Here is a 15,140-nt window from a genome sequence, read left to right as displayed (position 1 = left end):
GAAGGAAGTATCTTCAATATCGTACAAATTAACATTTACAATAATCCTTTTAGAAACACAGCAGGAAGAAAAGTTCAGATCGAAAGCTGCCTTTAGGAAGTAGTTTCCCCCCTCCCTTAAGATGAAATCTGTAAGCAAACAGACTTCTTAGAATACAGTTGGTTATTGCCCTTTCAGTGGAATAAAAATTATTCATCCATTTTTTGTTGTTGCAATGATGGGGAAGAGGGATCTGCAAAGGATGAGCACAGGGCTATTGACTGCATCAAAGGTTATTCATTTGAAAACATCATTTCCCTCTGTATAGCATCTAATTGCTTCCTGAACAATCTCAAAGTCTTTTGTATGTACTCAGTGGGTAAAATGAGTGACTCGATATCTCTCTCTTAAGATACTGGTTGTGACCAAATTGTGCAGAGTGAGGAAATCAAAGCAAATTAGCAGGCCATCCCCCTACAACTTGCAGCTAGAGGCAGAGATAATTTCTTAAGTGGGTTATAAAGAGAAGAGGCTTAAAAATAAAATCTTCTGCTTCAGACTGTTTGCATAGTTCAACTTGTTTTATATTAGTAAATTACAGTGCTGGTGGTGCTGAGACAATATCGAGTCTGTGTGGGTGGGAAGGAAGTTTAGATCCAAAATATGTGATCGTGTAACAGAGCAAGACACTGTGGGGAATGCTAGATGGTAATCCGCTGTGTTGCACTCTGGATCTGTATTTTTGTTTTGGATCCTGCTGATTCCTCCCTTTAACCTGATCTGCCTGTTTGGATTAAGATCCCATTGTGCCTAACATGCATGTATTCCTCTCTGGTAGATTTTGCAAAAACAATAGCCAGAGGGCGATTCTTGCTTTTCACAGTTGGATTATTGGGTGTTCTCTCCCATTTGTGTGATACCATAGCAAGCTTTTCAGGGACACTAAAACACCCCTCCTGCCAAATTAGAATGTGTATTAAACTATGTACTTAGGTTCAGATATGTCCAGTTGTTGACAACATTCTCCATTGGGATCTGGACTGCTTGTTCCATTTGCAAGTGCCATCGTTTTCAGATATTTAGGGGAAGGGCTGTCACTCCCTCATAGAGCACTTGCATTATATGTAAAAAGTCCCACCTTCAATTCCTGGCATTTCTAAGTACAGTGGTACCTCAGGTTACATACGCTTCAGGTTACATACGCTTCAGGTTACAGACTGCTAAATCAGAAATATTACCTCGGGTTAAGAACTTTGCTTCAGGATGAGAACAGAAATCGTGCTCTGGCGGCGCGGCAGCAGCAGGAGGCCCCATTAGCTAAAGTGGTGCTTCAGGTTAAGAACAGTTTCAGGTTAAGAATGGACCTCCAGAACTAATTAAGTACTTAACCCGAGGTACCACTGTACTGTAAAAGGATCTTAAGTAGCAGTGCTTGGAAGCCCCTTTGCCTGAGATGCTGGAGAACCAGAACTAGAAGTATTTATTTTCTACATTTATAGCCCACCTTACTTCCATCATGGTACTCAAGGTGGCATATGTTGGATTCATAAAGGTTGTCTCCCATCCACTGACCAGATGCACACCTGCTTCAGCATCATAGATGGACCAAGGGTTTGATTTATTATAAAGCAGCTTTATATGTTCATGTAAAATGTTATTAATTTATCTTAAATAGAACGTTCAAAAATAGTATATTGAATGTAAACTTTATTTTTCTGGATCTCCCCACACCATTTTAATTTTTAAAAAAACAGTGTTCTCCCAAGAAACAGTCATTTCCCACATGATAATCACATCATCAGATCTATTTACCATGCTAAGCCAGTTGTTTCCATACAGTCACTCACTCAGTTTTTAGATTTCACTTTATAGGAATTGTGGTTTTTACCTTGATCCTAAACATGCAAGCAAATGCCCCTGATTTCAGGTGAGTTTGTTTCTAACAAGTTAAGTGAAGGAGTGCCGCCTTAATTATTAGGGAATTTAATTTGTTTCTCTCTCTCTCTCTCTTTCTCTCTTATTCACACACACACACACACACACACACAAAACTTAAATGCTGCCCAGCCTGGTGTTTGTGTTTGTTTGTTTGTGTGTTTCCTGCATGGTTACCGATTTTTAAAAAATAACTGCAGCTCACTCCTCTCCTCCCCAAGGAGAGTTGGGGCCGGAATAGAAGGCAGCGCTAGAGGCCTTATGAGAACGGTGTGCATTTTGGGGAATTGGAGGCTATTAATGACTCCTGAACTGATGATGAATGCTGGAGTTAGTTTATGCCCTCTGCCACTTGTGTCGGTAAGGGGGCTTGTCTCCTGCCTGAATGGAAGGTGTTCAGTTGAGGAACCTCACCTTTTGTTACTGAAGTAGGCAAATGCCCCCTGGAGTCAGTGTGAGTGCTTCTTGCAGGATGCAGTTATTGGCGTCACATCTGACTCAGATTTATTTTGAACCACATCACTATCCCTAACAGTCTCCTTTGTAATAAAACAAATGCACACAGAGGCCCGGAGGCACTAATTACCTATCCGAGATGCTTATACCAAGCCGACATCCATAGAAATTTAACTGCCCTGCAGTACATACACAGTTATCCTCACAGTACCCCTGAAAGATAGCACCGTGCTATTACCTCTGTTTTATAAGTTGTGGAGTGAGATGCAAGAGTGTTGCTTTACCTTACTGGGGTGTTGTGAGGACAAACACCCACACCCACAACTGTAGACACCTGTGTACATCTGTTAATGCTCCTTTGCATTCAAGCACATTCACATTTCCTCCAGTCTTCAACTTTGCCGTCATATAATGGTAAAATACTAGGGGGACTTAGCCAAAGTGATACAGAAATCAGTGGCAAGTAAAAACTAGACTGAGAAGTGTTGAGCCACCACAGTGGAACATATCCTGTGATTTGCTTTTTGTTGGGCTTCCTCTGATTATGAAATAGATGTAATGCGTTGCAACTGACCTCCTGATGAGTGGCCTTCTGGAAGCATACAACACCCAGAGTTCAGCATCTTCACTAGCTTACTGTTGTTTTCCAAGGGCAAACAAGGTGCATGGGATTGATGGGAATGGAAAACACCTAGAGGGCACCAGGTTGGGAAAGACTGCTCTATCATACAGGGGAGTGATTCCACCCTTTTATACATCATGATTGTGTTTGCTGCAGGTACACTGGTGTTTTCTGAAACAATGAAATATGAATGACAGCTGCCCATCCTTTTGCACATGTATCAGAAGGTCACTTTAAGGCACAACCTTGTGCACTCATTTGTATGGGTGTTAAGAACATGTGTCTGTTTGTGCTTCCCATGTCTGGGAAAACAATATAGTCTCAGTAAACATGGTTGCTGCCAAACATGGAGATTCTCTAAGATATACTAAGACACAAGTTTCTCTGATGACCCTGGGTTTTCCACTTTCTGCTCCAGTATGTGCCACAATATGTGTGATTTCATGGAATTGTTTTTGCTATATCCATCACCCTACAGTAAACATCTAGTACAGTGGTGAACCTTACTTGCCTATAGTTTAATTGTGGTACGCCATATTCTGTGCAATGTGGGGCAGTGGTTAGTGGGAAATCTCCAGTCTGCTATGTGAAGCTTAATAGCCAGCTTTGGGTAAGACACTTTCAGTCTACCTCACGGGTTTGTTGTGAGGTTTAAATGGGGAAAAGGCACAATACAAAAATTTAATGTTAAAGGTAAAGGGATTTGGTGGGAGTGAGGCAGAGTTGGATTGTTCTTTGTTCTTAAAAGCACCTAACAGTGCAGGGGAAATGAATAAAATTCGAAGTTACATTGTTAGAATGGAAAACTGGGCTGAAATTAATGAACTGAAATTCAATAGAGATGAATGCAAGGGCAAAATAAAATGCACAAGTATAGGACGGGATACTTGGCTTGGCATGTGAAAAGGACCTTGGGATTCTAGCTGATTACACGCTGAACTTGGGTCAGCAGTGTGACGTGTCTTCATAAAATGCCAATGTCTTTAGACTGCATTAAAAAAACCAAGTCAAATAAATATTAGTTTCACTTTTTTCTGCACTAGTCAGACCACATTTGCAGCACTCTGCCCTGTTCTGGGTGCCATCCTTCAATTAGGATATAGATAACTTTGATCAGAGCTAGAGAAGAAGAAGAAGAAGAGTTTGGATTTGATATCCCGCCTTTCACTCCCTTTAAGGAGTCTCAAAGTGGCTAACATTCTCCTTTCCCTTCCTCCCCCACAACAAACACTCTGTGAGGTGAGTGGGGCTGAGAGACTTCAAAGAAGTGTGACTGGCCCAAGGTCACCCAGCAGCTGCATGTGGAGGAGCGGAGACACGAACCCGGTTCCCCAGATTACGAGACTACCGCTCTTAACCACTACACCACACTGGAGGGAAACGAAGCAGGAGTATAGCCAGGGTTATGGAAAACCAAGTCCAATGAGCAGAGGTTGAAGGAACTGCCTACCTTTAGCCTTGAGAAGGCTGAGGGGGAAACAATAGCACCATTCAAATACCTGAAGGGCTGTCACATAGAAGACGGGCCCAGACTTGTCCTCTGCTTCCCTAGTGGGCAGAATGGGATCTTAAGTTATACAAAGGTAGGTTTCAGCTGAACCTTAGGAGAAATTAGTTGAGTCTAAGAGTAGTTTCAACAATGGAACCAGTTAGTTACCTGATGATGAGCTCTGCCTCACTGGAGGTTTTCCAAGTGTAGGCTGGGTAGCCATCTCTTGGGGATGTCCTGGCCCTGAATTTCCTGCATTGAGCAAATGGCTGGACTAGATTGCCTACAAAGATCCCTCCAACTCTTGCGATTCCTCAGTGAGATGACCCGTAATGGTGGTGAAGTTTCACTGAAATACAGGTTTGCCCCACAAGTACCAATACTCCCTTGCAGTGTGTATCTGTAGGGGAGTGTTCTTGTGGGTTCAGTTCTAATGGATGACACTGAGGTATCACAAGTCTAGCCACTGCCCCACATGTTTGGAATATGCGCCCTAGGATATGTCCCAGACCGTCACTGTTACTAAATAGTGGTAGCACGCAGCTAGCGTTGTGTTAAGTGACCTTCTGTCATGGGAATTAGTAGCAGTGAGAAAGGCATATGTGAGGGTGCTATTTGCTTTTGGATTTAATGGTGTTGCACATGGATTTTTCATTGTTGCCTATCTCTGATACCCAAGGCGATTCTTCTGGCAGCTGGCAGACTGTGTGTGCATATGCCTCGCTTTTGTGTGTGTAAACGCACACAACTTGTTCGTCCAGATATATTTGGGTGTGTTATTTGATCAAAGGCCTTTTGTGGTAGGATGCTGAAGTGGTGGCTAAAAGGAAGGTGTACTTAGCAAATTCAGTTCATCTCAAGCGTGGGTAATGCCTTTTCATAAAGGATGTCTTTTGACCTGCTAAGAGGTGTGGGTCCAGTTTCACCCTGTGAAGAGCAGCCGCTCAGCACTTCTAGGGGCGGTCAATCCGTGTGTTTAGAAAAGAGCTAAAGAAACCACACTGCTCCTCAAATAAAAAGCTCAGTCATGTCTGTGCATTTCCTCCTGGAGCAGCCATTACTTTTGGATGATGTGTTTCTGTTCCAGCTTGACCTTTGCTGCTGTTGCTTTTATGTCATCCCCTGTTCCCAGACCCTTTAAACCCCAGGCAAATGCCTTTTAGATACCGGAGAAACATTAACTGACCATCAGGAGTTTTGTTTAAAGCAAGTAGCATATACGTTGGAGGTTTTCCTCATTTAGCAGGGGCACAGAAAGCACCTGCCCCAACCTCTCCTCTTTGTTCTCTGTGGAACAAAATGCTGAAATTCCCTTCCAGTTGCCTGAACAGTCACTGAACTTCAGATGTCAAACTTCAGCCTAAATTAAATGTAAAGGGTTTTCCTCCCTTCCACTTCTGCTGAGTGAAGATGCTAGATGATCTCATAATATTATGTAATTAAACTCCATAAGATTAGTTTTGTAAGTGATGACATTTTACAGCTGCCAAGATTATCTGAGTCTTTTGTTTAAAGTATTTTCTCTTTGTAAACTCTGCGAGAGGAGCATTAAGTGGAAGGGATAGGCTGGGAGTGTTTGCTGTCCTCATTTACTGTTGAGGAACTGAGGAGTGTGTGCAGGCCCATGTGTTTTGTTGGCATCAGTTTGTCTCGGGAGACAGTGGAAGAGTGAACCTTTGGAGGTGAAGGCAAAACATTGGAGAGTTACCACGCCTGCTGTGGCTGTAGAGACTGACATGGGAGAGAGATGTTTTGTTGCAGCTGGGGCAGGTGAAGGCATCCAGTAGTGCTGCTGCAGATGCATCATGGTGTTCCTTCTCTCTGTGCTCCTCTCAGTGGTCAGTCCTCCTCTGGACACTACTGTGGATACACAACCTGACTGATAGTCAACAGGCGCTGCGGTTGTCTTCAAGGGATTCCCACATGGTGGGGTTAATGCTGCTAGCCTTTATGCCATGTTTGCAGACATCTTTGTATCGCAGAGTTGGTCTGCCAATGGGCCTGGTGCCTGAAGCCAGCTCCCTGTAGATCCTTGGGGATCCTGCCATCTTCTATTCTGTGGACATGACCAAGCCAGCTTGGACAGAAGTGCGAACATGCTAGGAATGTAGTTGAGGAGAACGTGTCTCTTTGTTTGAGACTCTGTCCAGCTATGTGATGCCCAAAATCTTCCTGATGCAGTGCATGTGGAAGGTGTTGAGGTGCTGCTCCTCCTGATGGGAGTGAGTTGCCCACATGGCCCTCGAAGCCATCTGCTGGAACTGTAGACTAAATTACTTGTTATATCCGTTTGAGGACCTCTTCCTACTGTTCTGATACATTAAGGGATTTGGGGGGAGGGGAAGGAATACTCTGCAGAATCTGCAATCTTGTGTATTTTGCTTTTCTTCTGCCAAAGGGTTTACTGTAATACTTTACCCTGCCTCAGTGTGGCAAGGTAGAAACCACCTACAGAAGAGTGGAGTGCTATCTATCTATCTATCTATCTATCTATCTATCTATCTCTATCTTCTATCTGTCTTTTTTGCTAGAGGTGGCAGGAGAGAGAGGGCAAAAGAGCCAATTGCAGTGGGGTGGGATGTTGAGTCAGGAGGCACAGTTTCCACTTGTGGGCCTTTCTTTTGCCTCCTGCCTTGGCAGTTGCTCTTTTCTGTTCTCCAATCCTCCAGTGACTCCTGCTTGCTACAGAAAAGAACACCCTCCCCCAAATTCTTGCAGAACATTGAAAACTCCTTTGCTACCGAGCAGCAATTTGCTCTCTGACGCCTGCTCTTTCAGGTGACCATGAAGGATAGGTACGCACATAAATGCTTCTTAAATAGCTGCACTGGAATACCCATTCTCTGGTCTTCACAGCCTCTTGGGTGGCATTGTTAGTACCTTTCCCTGCCTTTATCACTGAGAGTAAAAACTTGTTGCTCTGATCCTGGATCAAAAACGCTGACTATTACTGCGTATGAAAGATGGACATTCTACAAGGTGGCCTGCTGGGTAAAATCAGATTGGCTTTCGTTTGGTTCTCCGTAAACCTCAGCTGAAGTGGGCTGTTATCCATCCTCCCTCAGAGGTCCTCTGGAAGTGCTATCATTTCTTTCCAGGGAGACGACTCTTTATTTCTGCCGAAAGCATTGCCTCCCACTTGGTGGCTGTGTCAGGCCCCGGAATGTATTTCAGCGCCAGGGCTTGGTCGTGTCACAGGCAAAATAATACTAGACATGTCTCTGAGGATGCGCAGAGTGCACTTCCCTCCCGCTGCCTGATTAGAACCCCCCTGCGTCTTTGACACAGTCTTGACTCTGCAGCTCCAGCTCTTCTCTTCAGCTCTTGCAGGAGCCCACTTTGCTAAGGCTGACAGCTTGCAGAGCAGCCTGTGGGCTCTCCCTCCCCCCCCACTCCCCCCGCCCCGCTTTTCCTATCTCACACATCCAATCTGCTGGCCAAGTTGGCACTGAGACCGAGGAGAAGTAGTAATCCAATTTGGGCACTTTAACTGCACTTTGCTAACTGTGCCTCTGGCCAAAGCTTGGGAACTTTAATCTGCCTAATGACCTCGGCTTCAGGGACTGGGGGAACTGACTGACGGTCATTTGTTTTATTTATTTGCTTTTACTTTTCAATGGCTGTTGGGGGCAGGGTTGGAGGGAGGTGGATTTGACACAGGTGCTGAGGTTGCTAGGGCCCAGTTGCTGGTGTATGTGGCATCCTGCACAAGCCATAACTTTTCCTATAGCAGCAGAGAAATGTGGGCCTTTTTTTTGCAATTTAATTCTTTTTTTAGCATTGTTCTGTCTTGTTCTCCTCCTCACCTCGTATTTTTTTATTTTATTTTAAAAAATCTTGTAGAGACGGCATCACCAGGCAAGTCAGTTTTGCAATATATTATTATTTTTCAGGAATGCTCAGCCAAGAAAAATAAAGTGCCTCTCTCTTCCTTTGGTTGCCTACTGTTTAATGTACAAAATACAGGGGTGGTAATTGCATTAAAATGTATATAATTATACCATAGGAAAAAAAGAAGTCTTGTTAATTGCACGGGTGTTTTGAACTGATAAGTGTTGAGTGATTCATGTTTTCTTAGGAGTTCACTAAAGCAGAGCTGTCCTCCACAATGGGAGAGGCTTGTTTTCATACGATTCAGAGACAGTGAACTAAACATAGAATCTGAGCTGACTTCACTATCGCCTAGGCCCACTGTGCCTTACTGGGCTCTTTGGAAACGGATCCTGCAAGATGCTGAGTGCCCAATCAGAAGTAAGTCCCACTGAGTTCAAAGGGGCTTACTCCCAAGTAACGGTCAACAGGATTTTGTTGTAAAGCATTCACACTCTCCTTTTTTAAACAAGAAAATAGGTTTGTGAAGCTAAATCCAAACAGCTAAAAACTAATTGAACATAACACTAAACTACGGTTTAGCACTATGTGGGTGAACCTCAGCAAGCCTGGGGAAAGGGTGGGATTCAACTAATGAGTCCTGTCAGTAGAAGCCCTGTATAAAGACTTACGCTTGTGCAATGGGGCTCCCCCCGCGATACCCCATGAAATTGGCTCTGGGGGTTTGTTAGGCAGACACTTGGAACAGCATGTGGGGGGGGGAGGGGGCTCATTCCATCTGGCAAACCAAAATGATTGCCTTGAGGGAGTGATCGCCTTAGCAGGAAGTTGAATCCTTCCCAAAGCGATAGGAGGACTGCCGAGGTCACTTTCGTTTTCTAAGAATGTTGGCTTAGTGTTACATGTGTGAACCAGAAATGCTGATTTAAAACAAATGATGGTTGGTTGCTAAGCAAGCCAACTTCAAACCACGGGTTTGGCATTACATACTAGGACCCACCCTCTGTTTTTCCAGGCACTTTTCTCCTTAACTCCCTTAACTTCCAACACCACTGCTGGACTGGGAAATACCTGCAGCAAGGCAGTGCAACGAGATGAGAGGGGAGGGAAAAGTTTATCTTATTACGCGACCTTGCTGCATTACACTACCTTGCAGGCAGACGCACGAACAAAGAAATGTGACTGCATCTGTCATATCTGGCTGGTCCCACAACACATACTTACCTTTCCAAGGGAGCAGTCCCCTTGACAATAAAGGGATGGCTCTAGGATTGTCAGGGGATTAAAATGTGTTACTTGATTAACTCTGGTTTTAAGTCAATTGCATGTAGAAACATTTGCATATTGCAGAATCTTGGTGAAGGTGCCTTTGGGAGGACCGTGGAGTAAACTGTTAGCTCATTTAAAATTGAATAAATGGATGCCACCTCTAATCTTTTGTAGAATAAGCCGGGGGAGAGGGAATGTAACAGACATAAAAACGGCTTTTAAAGAAGTTCAAGTTCCATCAGTGGTGTTTAAGATCAAGATTTAAAGGAGCACTGAAGTTTATTTCTGTTGAACATTGACAGCTTCAATTATTCCTGGCTTTTGTGGTTGGAGGAAATGGTGCATACAATCCTTGAGCTACTTACCTGCAGTCATATTTCTATTAGGAGGGGGAAGATGATGCATGTTTGTATTGTTCAGAAGGTCCTTTAAGAGACCTGAGTCCCAAGATCTTTACTTGTCCATCAAGCAAAGCTCCACTGATTAACTGAAGGAAGGAGAGATAAATGTTAGTCTGTCTATGCAGTGCTTTTTTCTAAAATAAATGTTTAGGGGGTACTCTCATTTTCCTACTCATATTGAAGTAGTGCCCTTCAATGAGGCCAAACTTAGATTCACAAAATGTTTAGGGGTATGCGTCCCCCTGTGCCCCCCTCCAGAAAAAAGCACTGTGTCTATGAAGCTTTACTCAAGGGGGTGAACAAACTTACTGCCCCTAGGACTGAATGTAATGATCAATGGGTTGGGGACTGCATGCAAGGGGGGGGGAACAACTGGACAGTGGTGTGGTGGGTTGGGCTCCCCCCCACCTCCCCCCAAGCCCCTAGTGTCCTCCCCAAGAAACACATGATCAGGTACAATCATACCTTGGTTTTCAAATAGCTTAGTTCTTGAACGTTTTGGCTCCTGAACGCTGCAAACCCAGAAGTGACTGTTCTGGTTTGCGAACTATTTTTGGAAGCCGAACATCCAATGCAGCTTACACGGTTTCCGATTGGCTGCAGGAACTTCCTGCAGCCAATCCGAAGCAGTGTGTTGGTTTCCAAACATTTTGGAAGTCGAACAGACTTCCGGAACGGAATCCGTTCAACTTCCACTGCCCCAATCAATACGTACCCAACGTTCCCTCCATCTGTCCACGTAGAGGCCGGAGAAATCCCATCTTGTATCTGTGGCTCTCACCACTGCCCCACTGGATCTTACTTCTGAGTAAGGTTGCATAGGATTTCAGCTTACATGTATTAAATTATTAAATGTATAATGTCAAGATGTTAAAGTGAAAAGGATGAGAGACGCTTTGTCTAGGAATAGCTCTCCCTGTGAAATCCTCTTGAGTTACTATGGTACATTTTTCACTCCTCTGCAAGTCATTCCTCCTACCTTAGTCATTTTCATTCCTAGAAGTGCAGGCATATAAACAAGACTTTTTGCTTTGAGCGCTTTAGGCTCTGATCCTCAAAGCACTGCTGGGAGCTCCGTTGACTTGACCTGTTATTCGGTGACATTGTTGTTTCCATCCCTGATGTTTCAAAAATGGGGTTGCCACCTCCGATGGGAGAACAAGCAAGACGTTCTCTCAGAAAGCCAAAAACCTGTTTTTCAGGCCAGTGCCTCCAGCAAAACTGAGGGGAGAAAAGAGGCAGTGAAACATGTCAGGGATTGGTGGAACTTTTTCCAAAATAGGAAGTGTTAAATTTTGTGTGCATGTTAGTATTTTAAACTTCTCTTGCGAAAGCCGCAGAGCTGTCTGCTTTTGGCAATCAGGCCCTTGGCTGAGCCCAGACTGATATAATGTGGGACAGTCCCGGCCCCAGGATGCTTTCCCCACACTTTATTGATTGAAGGACGTGATAACTTGTGGCTTCCTTTCGGTTTGTGGAAATATATGAGCATTCAAAAATACATGGTTTGTAATTGTACAGTGTATATATTTTTAATTGCATACCAGCTCCCACTTGTCACTGGTAAAGGCAGCTTTAAAAAACACGACAAAGTTTAAGACAGTCAAGAGGCTGTTGGGAAAACTGAGGAAACAAATAAGTGTTGTGGCTTGCAGAAAATTGGTGCCAGAATCTCATGAAGCAGACGTCCCATAAGCTCACTATCCACAGTGCCTCCTTGTTCAGGGGATCATAGTGTGCTGTGACTGGGCCACACAGTCCAGTGGAATCCAGTGATTGGGTCACAGCTGCCTTTGTTAATGAGAACAGATCAATGGTTTGTAGGGCAAATGTTTAGCTGCATGACCACCACCAGTATTGCTGTGGTGTTTTCTGTGGCTGACGTAATGTGTGGATGACACGTACGAGTGGCTTCTCCTATGATTGTGCAGGTGTATTTAAAGATGTACGTTTACACACGTATGCTGTCCCATCTTCATATGCTTGCTGTGGAAAACAGTGCGCGTTGTTTTTATTAACACACCTTTCACCCTAAGGATCCGGAGGCAGGTCACAGCAATTAAAATACAACGTTAAAAACACTTAAAAACAACTTGCAACACAAAAATAAGGTGGGTCCTAAAAACACTCAACTCAAGTGTCAAAAGCTGGGATAAAGAGGTGTGCCAAAAGCCGCGTAATCAAGATGTTGCAAATATGCTTGGAGCTACATTAAGAAGCTTCCCCACTTTAAATGCAATCCATGTTTTGTGTTTGAGAAGCCAAGTCCCGTCATTTAGGCTGCCTTGATATTATGTGACTACGTGTGGCCTGTAGCAGTTATGAACATTTCAATAAATACGTTATGTGGTGATGCAACGTGAAATGGGCTGAATTTACACCTTAATGATCTTTGCTTGATTCAGCTTCTGTGCTTATTTTAAGTCACATTAAAAGTCGCTTCTAGGGCTTAGAGAATGCATTGGCCTTCTCTTCTTTAGCTCTGCCTTCCAGGAGTGGGATTCAGCTTCCCTAATTCTTATTGCCAGAGATTGCAGTGGCCGTTGTTGAATTGATGCCACTTGCTTTGGTCTCCCTTGTGATAAGGATAATATAATCCAAAAGCCTGGGGAGCAATCAGACCGCCTTTAAAAAAATTTTTTGATTGCTGCATGGAAATTAAAATCGTTCATTAGCAAGGGAAGGTTATCGCTCTTTCCACCAGTTCTCTGGTTCCCCCCAGAGTGGTAGGGGGTTAATTTTGTGTGTGGAGGAGACCAGGAAGTGAAGGTTAGGTGCTGTGTAGAAATTCTAAGGGAGTTAATGGCAGGTTGCACAAAAGCAGGCAGGTTTGTGTGGGTGGGTGGGTGTATGTGTAGAGCAGGTATGGGGAACCTGTTGCCCTCTGGATGCGGTTGCACTACAACTCCCATTAGCCTCAGCCAGCATGGCCTATGATTAGGGATAATGGGAATTGTAGTTCACCAATATCTGAAGGGCTACTGGTTGCCCATCCCTGGTGCAGAGGATCTAGTTTCAAGTGGGGACTTGGGGGGACATTTGAGAGTTGCATCATAATTCATGAAATTCATTGCTGCAAGTTGTATAGGGGGTGGCACTGACTTTAAATGGTTTTTTTAGTATGATGGTTACACGTGACCTCCAGGGCCAGAGGCAGCATGTCAGTGAATACTAGTTGCAGGGGAGCAAGAAAAGCAGGAGACGGCTGTCACTTTTGAGCCCTGATGGTGAGCTTCCTTCCCAGGGACAATTTTTTGGGCATAGCTATAAACAAGATGATGGACTTAATGGACCTTTGGCCTGATCTGGCAGGACTCTTCTTACATTCTGATCATAGAGATAGCAGTATCTTTTAATCGGAACTGATTTGTGAACCATAAATGTTCACCCTGTTTTAAAGCACCTTGAGTTTCATGAGATCTTGGGAGGGCTGCTTGTGGTCTTCCTTTAAGAACACAGATGTATTGGGTCCATTTCTCCCATGGCCTTTGCATTCCTATGGAAGCCAGTCCGTATACATGGCATTTGCTGGGCTTCACTTGGATTCCTGTGTGCATGTCTGCTTTTATTGGCTACTCTTGGCCCTTTGGTGCCTGAGTGAAAAAGAGGCCTGTGTCACACTCTTGAAAAATAGTTTCCCTTCCCTTTGTTTTGTTTCTGTTGGAAGACTTTCAGACATTTTTTCCCTCCCTTGCTCCCCCCTCCTTTTCTGCGGTTCAGCGAGACTCCGGTTATCTCACTGCTTCCAGCTTTCCCAGGCTAGCTCCTCCTTAGGCAATTAAAAACTTTTGCTACATTGTGGGGCTTGGAACTTTGAAGTGAAAAGTGGATCCAAGCTCTCTTGAAATTTGGCCCTTCCTTCACTGCAGGCAGAAGCGTCTCGCACGTTGGCAAGTCTGGAACAGGCTTCCAGCCAGAACAGAACAGGGTGGAAAGCTAGGGAGAGGAACCAGGCAGAGCAAAGTGCTTTATGCAGGGGCCAGGTAATAACTGAGGAGAAGAGGAAAAGCTTATCTCAGACTGAGACAGAGTTATTTTACTGGAACTTAAAATATGCCTTTCTGTGAAATGCAGCAACAGTTTGTTCTCTGAAATGTTTAGAACAGAGCTAAAAAGAACCGAACTGGTTGTCTTGTGATGCAGCTGTACTGCCAGGGTTGAGGGGACCCTGGAGAAGATGCCCTCCTGGTAACCTTCCCCCCCATACTATCATGGTTGTTTCCCTACCCTTCCACTGCACTGTCATGGCTACTCTGCATTTGCCTTCAACTTTCTCAACGAACTCAGCCAGTTGGGCACCACCTTTTGGGGAATGGGGTCAATGAAGGCAGTGTTGCTGTTCCAAAGTCTTAAAAAAAGATACAGATAAAAATGATTAATGGCCGTGCCTCTTTGCTATTACTACTACTACTACTACTACTACTACTACTATCACCACCATCATCAATTAAATTGCTGCACACCTGGTATACAGCAATTTTGGTATGCTTCGAATTGGTAAGTGCACTTAACTAGAAGCAAACTTCATTGGGATCAATGTAATGTGCCATGTAAAAACAAAACCTGGATTTTGTGAACCATATTGCAGCTGTTTCTATGCAGATTTTTGACCATGCATGGCAGGTTCAAGCCTAGACTTCTCTTGACTTTCTTAAGCATCCCATTCTTTTTCTGACCTTTCCAAACCAAGGCTGACAGTGGAGATGAACTGCTAATGAGAGCTGTTCAGAATGGCTTGGGCCTTTGGGATATTGACTCCTCTAGCAGGGTTGTTATGGTGGGGACTGGTGAATGCTGCGGAAGCAAGCTGGGAAATGGGAGCAGAACCAGCTGGGCTGTAGCTGATCCCCTTCCTGTGCCCAGCATATGTCCGGTGATTATCTATAAAGGAGGTTAAGCAACTGATATTTACAGTGGAACCTCAGGTTACATACGCTTCAGGTTACAGACTCCGCTAACCCAGAAATAGTACCTTGGGTTAAGAACTTCAGGATGAGAACAGAAATCGTGCTCCGGCAGTGCGGCAGCAGTGGGTGCCCCCATTAGCTAAAGTGGTGCTTCAGGTTAAGAAATTTCAGGTTAAGAAAGTACCTCCGGAACGAATTAAGTATTTAACCTGAGGTACCACTGTATTTGAAAGGGGAACACAGTTGTAATA

At 44.2% G+C, this 15,140-nt stretch overlaps 1 protein-coding gene across 6 annotated transcripts in view; it reads left to right on the top strand.

Annotated features, from left to right (window-relative positions):
• Positions 1 to 15,140, top strand: part of PLXNA1 (plexin A1) — a 300,883-nt gene that overhangs the window by 3,520 nt on the left and 282,223 nt on the right. The window lies entirely within an intron of this gene.

The sequence above is a fragment of the Podarcis filfolensis genome (genome assembly GCF_964270895.1).
Source record: "Podarcis filfolensis genome assembly, chromosome: 2".
In the NCBI taxonomy this organism is placed as follows: domain Eukaryota; kingdom Metazoa; phylum Chordata; class Lepidosauria; order Squamata; family Lacertidae; genus Podarcis; species Podarcis filfolensis.
Note: the sequence above shows the minus strand (reverse complement) of the source record. Positions and strands in the feature narration are given on the sequence as shown.